The following is a 12,055-nucleotide window of genomic DNA, read 5'->3' on the forward strand; positions in this document are numbered from 1 at the left end:
TTAAGAAACGTTCAGTTTTCCACCTTATTGTTTTTCCTGCCCTAACAATTATGGAAGCACTGGCTGAGATGGCACCTTTGGCCACCTGGATTGCTGAGTAGCTACAGTGAGTTTCTATTGTGACTGTACCTACAGTGAGTAGAGCTGCCCTGCTGACACCTGGAGAACATGTAGGGTGAGCAACAAATAAACTTTATTGCATTGAGCCACCAGGATTCAGGGCTTGATAGATACCTGGCATTACCTATCCTATCCTGGCTGATGTACTCAGGCAAATTGTTTATCACTTCTCTTTGTGTTTCAATTTCCTCCTCATCAAAATCAAGAGAACAATGTAACTGGCTCATAGGTTTGTTGTGGCGATAAAACAAGTTAATACATGTGAAGCATTGAGAACAATGCCTGGAACATAGTGTGTACTCTGTAAATGTTAGCTTTAATTGTTTCTATTACCAAAGCCCCTATGTCTTTATAAAAATTTAATTAGAATGATTTTTAAAGCAAGAATGATATGTGCAAACTCAAGTTAACTGGCACTCTCTTTTCAACTTATTCTAAAAGTATTGCGGACCACAGGTCATGAAGAATTCCAGATAAGCCACTGCATCTGTCTCCTAACCAAAGGATCTCGATGTGTTACAAGGAATTGAAGAACATTAATAAAAACTTGAGGCAGATCCCTAAAGTGTCGATTTTTATGATAATAAGCTATTTAAGAAGAAATTCTTTGTTGGTATATAATATATATATTATCATGGAGCAGAATACAATATTGATTTACTGTCTTTTAAAATTAAAGTGTGAGTATTTAATGCTAACACATATGTAATAAACTAAAACCACTGTGTACACTAAATAATATCTTCCCCTTAGTGATCTGTCCTTTGACCATACATTATCAACAACCCCCACTCCTTTGTCTTTGAAGGAATCTGGCATCTGACATATCTGGTGAAGGAAAACAAACTTTGTGGTATAAGAAAATTTGGGACAGAAAAACTGTCCACAAAGAGAAATAACCAACCAGATCTTTGCCCTCATTGATGTTTATCATATATCCTCAGAATGGGAAGAACTTTCTAGTGTTCATTCATTTGGGGTATACTCAGATTTTTGGATATCAAAGGAATGACAGCATTTCTAGATGTAAATATCTTACCTTTAGATTTCTGATAATTACACAAGGCAAAATTTCTAAAAATTTAAAGAAATCCATAAAAATAGAAAATGAAGTCAATGAGCTTAAATCTAAATCTGTATCCATTTGGTGACTAACCCACAAAAAGAGAGGTGCTCCAATTGACATTAAAATTCAGTATTTGGGAGATAGGCTGCAGCCAAAAAGAACTGTGGGGAAAAAAAATCTTACACTGTTTTCAGTAATTATGATGTTGGTAATAGTTTTGTTATTGTTCTAAAGTTGTTGTGGAAGTATAATAGGATAAAGCAAATTTTGTCAATCCCACTGTCATGCAGGATCTGGATTTCTAGCATGATGAAAGGGGATACAGATGTAAGATCAAAGCAATTAAGACTCTACAGAACTAAATTTGATTTGGAATTATCAGTATGAACTTTTTTTTTGTTTTTTAGTTTTTTTTTGTTCTTTTTAAAGATCTTTTTTTCTATTATACTTGATTTACAGTGTTCTGTCAATTTCTGCTGTATAGCAAAGCGACTCAGTTTTACACACACACACACACACACACACATTCTTTTTCTCACATTATCCTCCATCACGCTCCATCACAAGTGACTAGATATAGTTTCCTGTGCTATACAGCAGGATCTCATTGCTTATCCAATCCAAATGCAATGATTTGCATCTATTAACTCCAAACTCCCAGTCCAACCCACCCCTTCCCCTTGGAAACCACAAGCCTGTTCTCCAAATCAATGAGTTTATTTCTTTTCTATAGGTAATTTCATTTGTGCCATATATTAGATTCCAGATATAAGTGATATCATGTGGTATTTGTCTTTCTCCAACTTACTTCACTTACTATGAGAGCCTCTAGTTCCAACCATGTTGCTGCAAATGGCATTATTTTGTTCTTTTTTATGGCTGAATAGTATATATACCACATCTTCTTAATCCATTCATCTGTTGATTGACATTTAGGTTGCTTCCATGTCTTGGCTACTGTAAACAATGCTGCAATGAACATAGGCGTGCAGTTATCTTTTTCAATGAAAGTTTTGTCTGGATATATGCCCAGGAGTAACATTGTTGGTTCATATGGTAGTTATATATTAAGTTTTCTGAGGCACCTCCACACTGTTTTCCATAGTGGTTGTACTAATTTGCATTCCCACCAACAGTGCAGGAGGGTACCCTTTTCTCCACACCCTCTCCAGCATTTGCTATTTGTTGTCTTGTTAATAATGGCCATTCTGACTGGTGTGATGTGGTACCTCATGGTAGTTTTGATTTGCATTTCTCTAATAATTAGTAATGTTGAGCATTTTTAAATGTGCCTGTTGGCCATCTGAATGTCTTCTTTAGAGAAATATCTATTCAGGTCTTTTACCCATTTTTCAGTTGGTTGTTGGTTTTTTTTGCTGTTGAGTTATATAAGTTGTTTGTATATTTTAGAGATTAAGCCCTTGTCAGTTTCATTGTTTGAAATCATTTTCTCCCATTCCATAGAACTCTGAATATATTCCATGAACTTCCATATGCCGCAAGTGTGGCCGTAAAAACCAAAAAAAAGAGAAATTAATAAACAGTAAACAACCCAGTAGCAATGACTCTCACTAGTTCCAAGATTGTGGTTTCCAGATACAGTTTTTCAATAATAGAAACCAAGATTCTCTAGAGAAATGATGATTCCAGATCTGAAACATACAAAATGAGCCAAATGATTCAAAATGATTCAAAAGCTGAATGAAGCCAAAGATATGAAAATGTATGCATTCAAAAAAAAGAAGCACTGCAATTAGTTAAGATAACAAATATACTTAAATTCATAACTTCATGCAGTTTTTTTAAAAAAAATTCATTAGTTATCTTCAGAAATTTGTCATTTCTGAATCCTGATAAATTAAGGATGAGAATGAAACTTCTATTATTCTGCCTTTCTTTTAAGAAATAGAGCTCTGGGAGTTCCCATCCTGGCTCAGTGGGTAATGAATCTGACTAGGAACCATAAGGTTGTGGGTTTGATCCATGGCCTTGCTCAGCGGGTTGAGGATCTGGCATTGCCATTAGCTATGATGTGGGTCACAGATGCGGCTCAGATCTGGCATTGCTGTGGCTCTGGCATAGGCCGGCAGCTACAGCTCCGATTTGACCCGTGGCCTGGGGACCTCCATATGGTGCAGGTACGGCCTTAAAAAAGACCAAAAAAAAAAAAAAAAAGAAAGAAAGAAAAGAAAAGAAATATAGCTCTGAATAACAAAATAGTTAAGGGGAAGTTTCTCTTTCTAAAAGCATTCCTGTTAATAAATGAAAAAGTAATGACTTCAAATAGCATCATACCAAAAGTACTAATTAATTAATAGAGAAACCTGTCAGTTGGTGCTACAAGGATGCTTTGAGCAAAGTCCAAACCATGGGAAACTTTACAGGACAAACAGCCTGAATGATTCAACAGATACATTGAAGGGATACATACCAAGAGATGAAGTGTAACTCATGTATTAGAAAATACTTAACAAATCCGACTAGGAACTATGAGGTGGCGGGTTAAATCCCTGGCCTTGCTCAGTGGGTTAAGGATCCAGCGTTGCCGTGAGCTGTGGTGTAGATCGCAGACGTGGCTCGGATCCCGAGTTGCTGTGGCTCTGGAGTAGGCTGGCGTGGCTCGGATCCCGAGTTGCTGTGGCTCTGGCGTAGGCTGGCGGCTACAGCTCCGATCAGACCCCTAGCCTGGGAACCTCCATATGCCGCAGGAGTGGCTCATGAAAAGGCAAAAAGCCAAAAAAAAAAAAAAAAAGAAAAAAAAAAAACAAGAAAGAAAACACTTAAGAAACATTCCTACCAATCCCAACGGGTAGACCTCTTTTGAGTTCTGATTCAAGCAAGCCAATCTTATGAGAAATTTGAAAACTGAGTTCCCTAAATTTAACTTATCAGCAGAAATGGGTGCCAAAATTATTCTGAGGATATAAGCCCATTACAAATTTGCAGAAATCTTGGGAGGGCATTGGACTTCCCATGATTCATGTGAGGGATGTTATAGTTCCACAGCTTTTGTCAAGGCCCTTCTACCTACAGGTTCTGATTATCCATCAATCATCCTTCATCAACCTAAGTGACCACATAACTGACTTGTCTAGGCAGGGGCTCTGCCCCCAGGAGGCCAGAGCTATATTCCTAACCCTGTCATTACTCACTAAGTGACTTATGATCAGTTTGTTTGGACTTCAGTCCTCCCATTTAAAATGACAATAACTTCTTGTCCTTTTAAAAAAAGACTATGATTCTATCCTATCTCTTGGTGTTGTGATTTGAGGTTGGGTGACCAGCAGGATGAGAGTCAAAGACAGCTCTGCAGGAGTTGTGTCCTCTCTCATTCTGCCATCCCCAGAGAGCCTTTGTCGAAGTAGAGACAGACATATGTAAGGACAGCGATCCAATTAGAGATCCCACTTCTGGTAGTTCTCCATTTTTATGGAAGCGGAGTCTCGTTCTGCATCATGGCCCTAAGTGAGAGAGTAGCCTTGCTCTGCAGGAATTAAGAGGTAGAGCTGTCAATCTCTGCTACCTTGTTGCTAGGCAACCCAGTGAGAGCTCCTGAGCCAGAGCCATTTATATGCCCATTCTGCTTGTCTCCATAATTATCTATTTAGGTGATTTAGTTAAAGTTTGCCTTTCACTCCTAACCCAAAGTTTTTTTGAGTTTCTAGCACAAGAGAGGAGCTAAAGATACAGCAATCAACAAGCCAGATGGCTCAAGGAATTTTCCTTTTAGACACCAAAAGATCTCTAATTTTCTGTTTATCTCCCTATATTTTCTCTAATGCCCTGCCCTAAGGATGCAAAGGAGTACGGGTTCTTCATCTCGTTTTCTCTCATCTTTCTATCTCTGTAATATTTCTTCTTCTGTAAAGTGAATAGACTGAAGTTATTAGATTCTAGGGATAATTCAGGGAAATCTTTTAGTTTCTGTCAGGGTAAGTCTTGTTATATGAATGTTATGATAATTATACTGTATTATTGGCAGACATGGGTCTATTCTAAGGTGAAAGTTCTGAATGGGAAGACAACTGGAGCAGAGACTTTCAGATGAAAAACTGAATTCAGAGGGAGAGGACAAAGGAAACTGACATTTTTTGCCATTATTTTAGAAGCTTCCAGATGTTTCTGAGGTAGCTCCCCAATAGTTGGTGTTAACTGATGCTCTCTTTTCACAAACACCAAGAACTAGAAAGTGGAATCACAGGTGAGGTGCTGCAAAGTAGCAGCAATGCGGGTTAGCATACAGGTGTTTCAAGACAATGTGAGTTTTGAAAGATGATGAGGCCTTAAGCTCTGGGAACACCTGGTGTGATCAGACCAAATGTAGTTTTCAGAAACTGGACCTATCTTTTATCTCTGTGCCTGCTTCCCCATTGGTTCGCCTTAGGAATAATTAAGTACTGAGAGACTCATAGCCTATGGCAGCTGTTCTAAACTGAGACAATGAAATTAGCTATAATAGCTGGGACATATCATTGTATAGTTTGGGGTAAAAACAATGCTTCCCAACCCCTTGACATCCAGGGGTACAATGCCCATCTCTCTATTCATGTTAGTCGGGGTTTATTCTAAACCCACAAGACTCTATTTCTCTCTTGAATATATAAATACCTCTGATGGGGCAACTCTGCTTGATGCAGACAGCTTTCCCAAACTTCAGTCTTCAAGATGGGCTTGTATTCTAGAATCTTTTCCCTCGTAAGATTTCAGAACTCTTTCTACAAACTGCTACACTCCTTCCCAGAGCTTTGTGTGCTATTAGAAGATCAAGTCAGGGGATGGAAAAGGTTTTGCTTCTTTTTTTCCTGGAGCAAGGAGTGTCTGCTCACTTTATACTTGCTTAATCAAGAGGCCTTCACCCAGGGACTCCATGAAAAACAAGAGATTGAACTCGAAGTAACATTTTTTACTTTTCCAGTTGGCACCTTCACTGCTAAAATGTGGGTCTAGGCATGGACTCACCCAGGACCCCATCACACACTCTAGGGCCAGACAGTGTACTTATGGAGGTTACATGCAAGTGGCAAGGGCAGTCCAGAAACAGCAGAGCAGGAAGCAGAGTGGGGTCCTGGCTCCCTTCCAGGTTGCAAAACTGCAAGACTTCCTTGCGGTCTTAATTCCTAGAGAATCAGATTTTTTTTTTTAAATTAGGAGGCTATGTTACAGCCTGCATATCTTTTTCAGAAATGAGAGAAGAGCATTCATTTGTCCTCATTATTCTCCCCTTGTTATCTCTGAGAACACCTTTATAATTAGTGAACTGAAAAATAATCACTTAGAGCCAATAGGGAGCTGAAGATGTAAAGGAATTGTTTAGGACATAGTTATATTTGCAATATAATTATTTTTCCAAATTCTTCTAAGTCTCTATTTTTCCAATATATCTATATTGGACTATTCTAATTAGGCAACGGGGATCCATTATAGGTGTTGGATCTAGGAGTGGACTGGGTGAGTGTCTTTTTTTTAAGTAGCACATTTATTGTATTATACCTAACAGCTTAAAACCTCAGGAGAGTAACCTTACAGTAGCATGACCCTTGTGTGGGGAATGTGAGTCATAAACTTAGCCCTATGACTGGAAGAAGTACTTTAAACTCTTCTCTGCTTGCCCATCTATCAGTCGGACTAGTAATACCTGTCCTACTTACTCCATGGAGAGGTATGTATTTTCTGACCACAAACCAGGATGGATAATCCCACATGAGGGAGAGAAAGAAAGTACTGAAGTGGAACTTGCTGCAACTCAGAAAATGAATGAAGCTAAGTGTGTAAAGCATTGAAGGGAAGTGATGAAGACACTAGAAGTGCTACTGCTCTTGTGGAAAAGCAGGACCAGCAATGGACTAGGAAGAAGAGAAAAAAAGACAGAATTTGCCTGTTGTTGGTCCTAGCTGGGTAGTGGGGCAAAGGTGACTTCATACAAAATAAAATGGAAAATGTCTCAAACTGTAACAAACTCAAAAACTTCATAAACTTTGCCCAATGTGGTCCTACATCCCTCCCCAGGAGTTACCATTGACATCTGCGACTATCCTTTTAGAACATTCCTAGGCAGTTACAGTAGTACAAATACATAGAACTAAATTAAACACTTTAACCTTTACTGTAAGAAGACAGACTTTTAAAATAAATTGTTTTAATACTGTAAAGCTGCACTAAGAATTTTAGGACCCTGTGTATCTTTTTACACCTATATTCTGAATTTTGATTATTTCCATCACTTTTTTTCTTTTTTTTTTTAATTATTTTTTTCTTTTTTGGCTGCACCCTTGGCATGCATTATTTCCCAGGCCAGGGACTGAACTCACACCACAGCAGTGACAATGCCAGATCCTTAACCTACTGCTCCACCAGGGAATTCCTCCATCATTTTAATTATAAGGATGTATTGAATAAATATTCAGGACTATAAACATTTAAATTAAAATTTTACTCACATTCAGTATTTTTTTCTAAATTGAATTCTATTATCCATATTTTAATATATGATAAATTTTCTACAAATGCATTATACTTTTATGTTTTGCATTTGTGATAGAAAAGTTATTGGGATCAGGTTTAATTGCTTTCCATTTCACCTTTCACCTTTACAAGCTTTTGTCCATTGATTACTTCTTGATTTATCATATTTGATAGAGTTTTGCCAAAGTGAATTTTGTTCTGTATCTCTTATTTTTACAAAATCCAATTTTCCTGTGCTAAATTCTGCAAATCCAAAATTTGTGGAGTTCCTGTCGTGGGTGAGCAGAAATGAATCTGACTAGCATCCACGAGGACGCAGGTTGGATCCCTGGCCTCGCTCAGTGGGTTCAGGATCCAGCACTGCCGTGAACTATGGTGTAGGTCACAGATATGGCTTGGATCTGGTGTTGCTGTGGCTGTGGTGTAGGCTAGCAGCTGCAGCTCTGATTCGACCCCTAGACTGGGGACCTCTATATGCCGCGGGTACAGCCCTAAAAAGACAAAAAAAAAAAAAATTGCCAAGATTTTACTTTTGCTATTTCGGCAATAATAAAATTCATGTTGTGCAACTTTAGCCTTTGTCAATATATTCTCTGTTGATTCTTTTCATCAGCAATGTTTGTTGTGAACTGAATAATTACTGAAGTTTGGCACAACATTGTAAATGAGGGCACAACATTGTAAGTCAACTATACTTTAATAAAAATTATATTAATTACTGAGGTTTGCATTTGATTTTCAGATCATCCACGGCATAAGTGTAGGAAAGTCCCTCTCCCTTGAGTTTCAGAATGGCTCTGCTGCTTGAAGTATCCTGTTGTAGAGTTCATCCTATCTTTCTTACTTTTCATCTCCTTGAAAACCACTGTAGGTCATAGAGCAGTGAAATTAAAAAGACATTTGAAATGCCCTGAGCTACTTCAAGAAATAAGATACAACAATGACCTAAACACATGTATAAAAAAAGAAATAGTTTAGCATCTCTACATGTCAGTTGGTATACGATGCTACAGTGAATTCAGAACTATGCCATCTACTGCCATCTCAACTGTAGGTATTAATGTGACAACGAGGTTTAGGCTGGCATCTGGGACCAACATATCCATCAGAGAGAGCAGGCTTAATGTTAGGGTCACAATAATTTAGGGACCCACAAAAATGTTTTAAGTTCTTTTAAAATCAGAGGGGGAAAATAAACCTTTAGTTGAAAAAAAAAGTTTATATATAGTATTAATATATTCTTCTTTATACAATGCAGTTATAAAATATAGCTTTAAAGAATAATATAAAACATATTTTTAAAACATAATTTAGATTTATATTTAAGGGGAGGGGAGAAAGAGGCCTGCAAAGGTGACAGTTCTTAGGGCCCATGAAAATCAAAATGTTGGCCTCTTGGCAAAAGGGCATCAAATTGATGCAACAGCACATACTATACATCTAAAGAGTGTATGAGAAATTTTGGGAACAGGCATTTTATAACATGATAAAAAATATTCAGCATTAACATAACCAGTATTTTCTTATTTTCCTTTCAGGGAAAAAAGCTCAAGTACCAGACTGGTTCAAGGCCAGCTCCCTGCCTACTCTGGTCAGTGGCTGGCTCTACTACTACCGGTCACTATAGATCATGTGGCTGGGCCTGGCTTTGAGAAGCCCTAGCAGACCCATGTCTGGCCAGGTGGGCCAGGCTCAGAGGAACCGGGTTTGATAGGGACCTATCTCTAGGGCTCTGGGTTCCCTGACTTCACCTTTGTACCTTTTCATTTGACACAGGGACTCGGTCAATATTGAGAACTTGCCTTCACTGCTCTGGTAAGAGTAGAAGCTGATATAGACTTACATAGCATCAAAAGTTGTAAATACTGTTTCAGAAAAAAAAGTTCTATGATCAACTTCTGGTGGGAGCTAAAATTAATATTTATTCATAGGAAATATAAAGCGCCCTCCTTCCACTGTTTTCTGTTGTTGGTTCACTACCTTCCCTTTCCTCCCACTTTCCTCTTTGGCACTTCTTCTCCCCTCCTATGAAGCCAGGCATCTGGAAAGAATTTTTAAGGGCATCAGAGCCAGTGGGAATACATTCTTAGCCTTCTGGTTTAGGTCATGTTTCCTGTTTCTTATAATTTCTCTCCTAAACCAAAGGATCAGAGTTTGACAATTTCTGCCCATATCTTCCAGAAACAACTAATCTATTCTTCTACCTTCCCCTCTTTTTTTCTTTTGTATTAAAGGGCACTAGCTCTGAGCTCCCACCAATTTCAGACCTGTCTGGACCTCTGAGGTGATGGCCAAAAGCAGTCCCCATGCAGTTAACTTTGCCAACACACTCACATTCTTTCCATTGCAATGTCATTAAAGGCATTCTAACTGCCTAAGACTTTACTGTTCTTCCAAATAATCCTATACCGTAGACGTGACCTCAAAGTTATTTATCATTAGCCTTTGATTACTTCATAGCTTGGCAATTTGACCTTTTCTCCTACCAGTTGGAATCAGGAGTTTTGTCTTGTTAAATAAATAAATATGTAGCTTCCCTTATAGACAGGCAACAGGGAGATGGTGAGGGAAGTTATGCTGTGATGGATGAACTGTTTGCTTTTACCAGCATTTAAATTTTTTTTTCATTTTAAAAGTTTTATTGATGTATAGTTGATTTACAATGTTGTGATAATTTCTGCTGTATGACTAAATGATTCATTTATATGTATTTTACACACACATCTATTCTTTTTCAGATTCCTTTTTTTTTTTTTTTTTTGCTTTTCAGGGCCACACCTGCAGCATATGGAGGTTCTCAGGCTAGGGGTCGAATCCAAGCTGTAGCCGCTGGCCTACGCCCCAGAGCCACAGCAATGCCAGATCACAGCCATGTCTGCGACCTACACCTCAGCTCACAATGCCGGATCCTTAACCCACTGAGCAAGGCCAGGGATCAAACTCCCAACCTCATGGTTCCTAGTCGGATTCGCCTCTACTGAGCTGCGACGGGAACTCCCTTTTTCAGATTCTTTTCCCACATGGATCATCACATAGTATTGGGTAGACTTCCCTGTGCTATACGGTAGGTCCCCACTGGCCGAACATTCCAGATACCTCAGTGTGAACTGTTTGCTTTTGAACGGAGATAATAAACTGGCTAATTTGCAGCTACTACAGATCTGTAACCTGATACGGAGTCACCCACAAAAGCCCTCTGGATTTCATCCAACTGCACTTCTCTACAGAGGATGCTGGCGAACAACACTTCCAAAACAGGACAAGGTGTACTTTACAACAAGCACTGGTGAGAATGCGAAGAAATTCAAACCACTGCCCAGAGTTGACAGCTAATGCAAAATGGTGCAGCCACTACAGAATGTAACATGGAGGTTCCTCCAAAAATTAAAAATAGAACTCCCATGTGATCTAGCAATCCCACTTATGGGTATTTATCTAAAAGAACTGAAATCAGGACCTCAAAGAGATATTAGCACACCTGTGTTCACTAAAGCACTATTCATAATAGCCAGGATATGAAAACATCTTAATTGTCAATAGACAGATGAATGTGGTGTGTGTGTGTGTATGTGTGTATTCCAATATGTATATATTGGAATATTACTCAGCCTTAAAAAAGAAGGAAATCCTGCCAAATGTGACTGTGGAGGAACCTTAAGGATGTTATACTAAATGAAATAAGCCAGTCACAGAAAGATAAATACTTCATGAGTCTACTTTTAAGAGATATCTAAAATAGTCAAATTCATGGAATCAAAGAGTGAAATGGTGGTTGCCAGGGGCTTGGAAGAGGGGAAAATTAGGACTTACCATGAGAGGCATAAATTAGGGGTATAATGGTTTAGTTAAGCAAGATAAATAAACTCGAGAGATCTGCTCTAAAAATCATACCTGTAGTTAACATATAGAGTACACTTAAGATTTGTTAAGAGGGTACATATCCTAAGTATTCGTACCATTAAAAAAAAAGAGGTGTGTTTTCAGTGCAGTCTTTCTTCTCCAAACATTATATAAAATACTAGTAAAGGCAAACAAGTACAGGTGGAAAATTATACAAATACCTCCTCACACCACTGAGCTACATTAGGAAGGTGAATACAGCATTTCCCAAAGTTCTCTTTCCACTGAATGATCTCACAGGAGAGATCCTGTTTTGTCTACCGACGTATCTTGAAGATGTTTCAAATTACTACAAAAAGAACATTCTCATACTTTTTAAACAGGCAATTTTGAGAGCAGTTTTAGATTCACAGCAAATTCAGTTGAAACTACAGAAATTTCCTATATACCTCCTGCCCCTACACACACACAGCTCCCCCCATGGACATCATCCCTCACCAGATTGGTACCTTTGTTATAATCAATGAACCTACACGGACATATTATTATGACCCAAAGCCCATAGTT

The 12,055-nt window shown here is 38.4% G+C and overlaps 1 protein-coding gene across 15 annotated transcripts in view; it reads right to left on the bottom strand.

Annotated features, from left to right (window-relative positions):
- Positions 1 to 12,055, bottom strand: part of LOC106507157 (uncharacterized) — a 674,540-nt gene that overhangs the window by 198,092 nt on the left and 464,393 nt on the right. The window contains exon 8 of one of the 15 annotated variants that reach the window (XR_014819422.1): positions 1,995 to 2,155. The exons of the other annotated variants lie outside the window; for them this stretch is intronic. The gene's annotated coding sequence lies outside the window, so the exon portion shown is untranslated. The remainder of the gene's footprint in view (positions 1 to 1,994; positions 2,156 to 12,055) is intronic. 15 annotated transcript variants of the gene reach the window in all.

This window comes from Sus scrofa, chromosome 11 (genome assembly GCF_054392235.1).
Source record: "Sus scrofa isolate SSC_HxYL_T2T_F1_AM1 chromosome 11, Sscrofa_HxYL_maternal_Yorkshire_Landrace_v2.0, whole genome shotgun sequence".
NCBI classification, from domain to species: Eukaryota; Metazoa; Chordata; class Mammalia; order Artiodactyla; family Suidae; genus Sus; species Sus scrofa.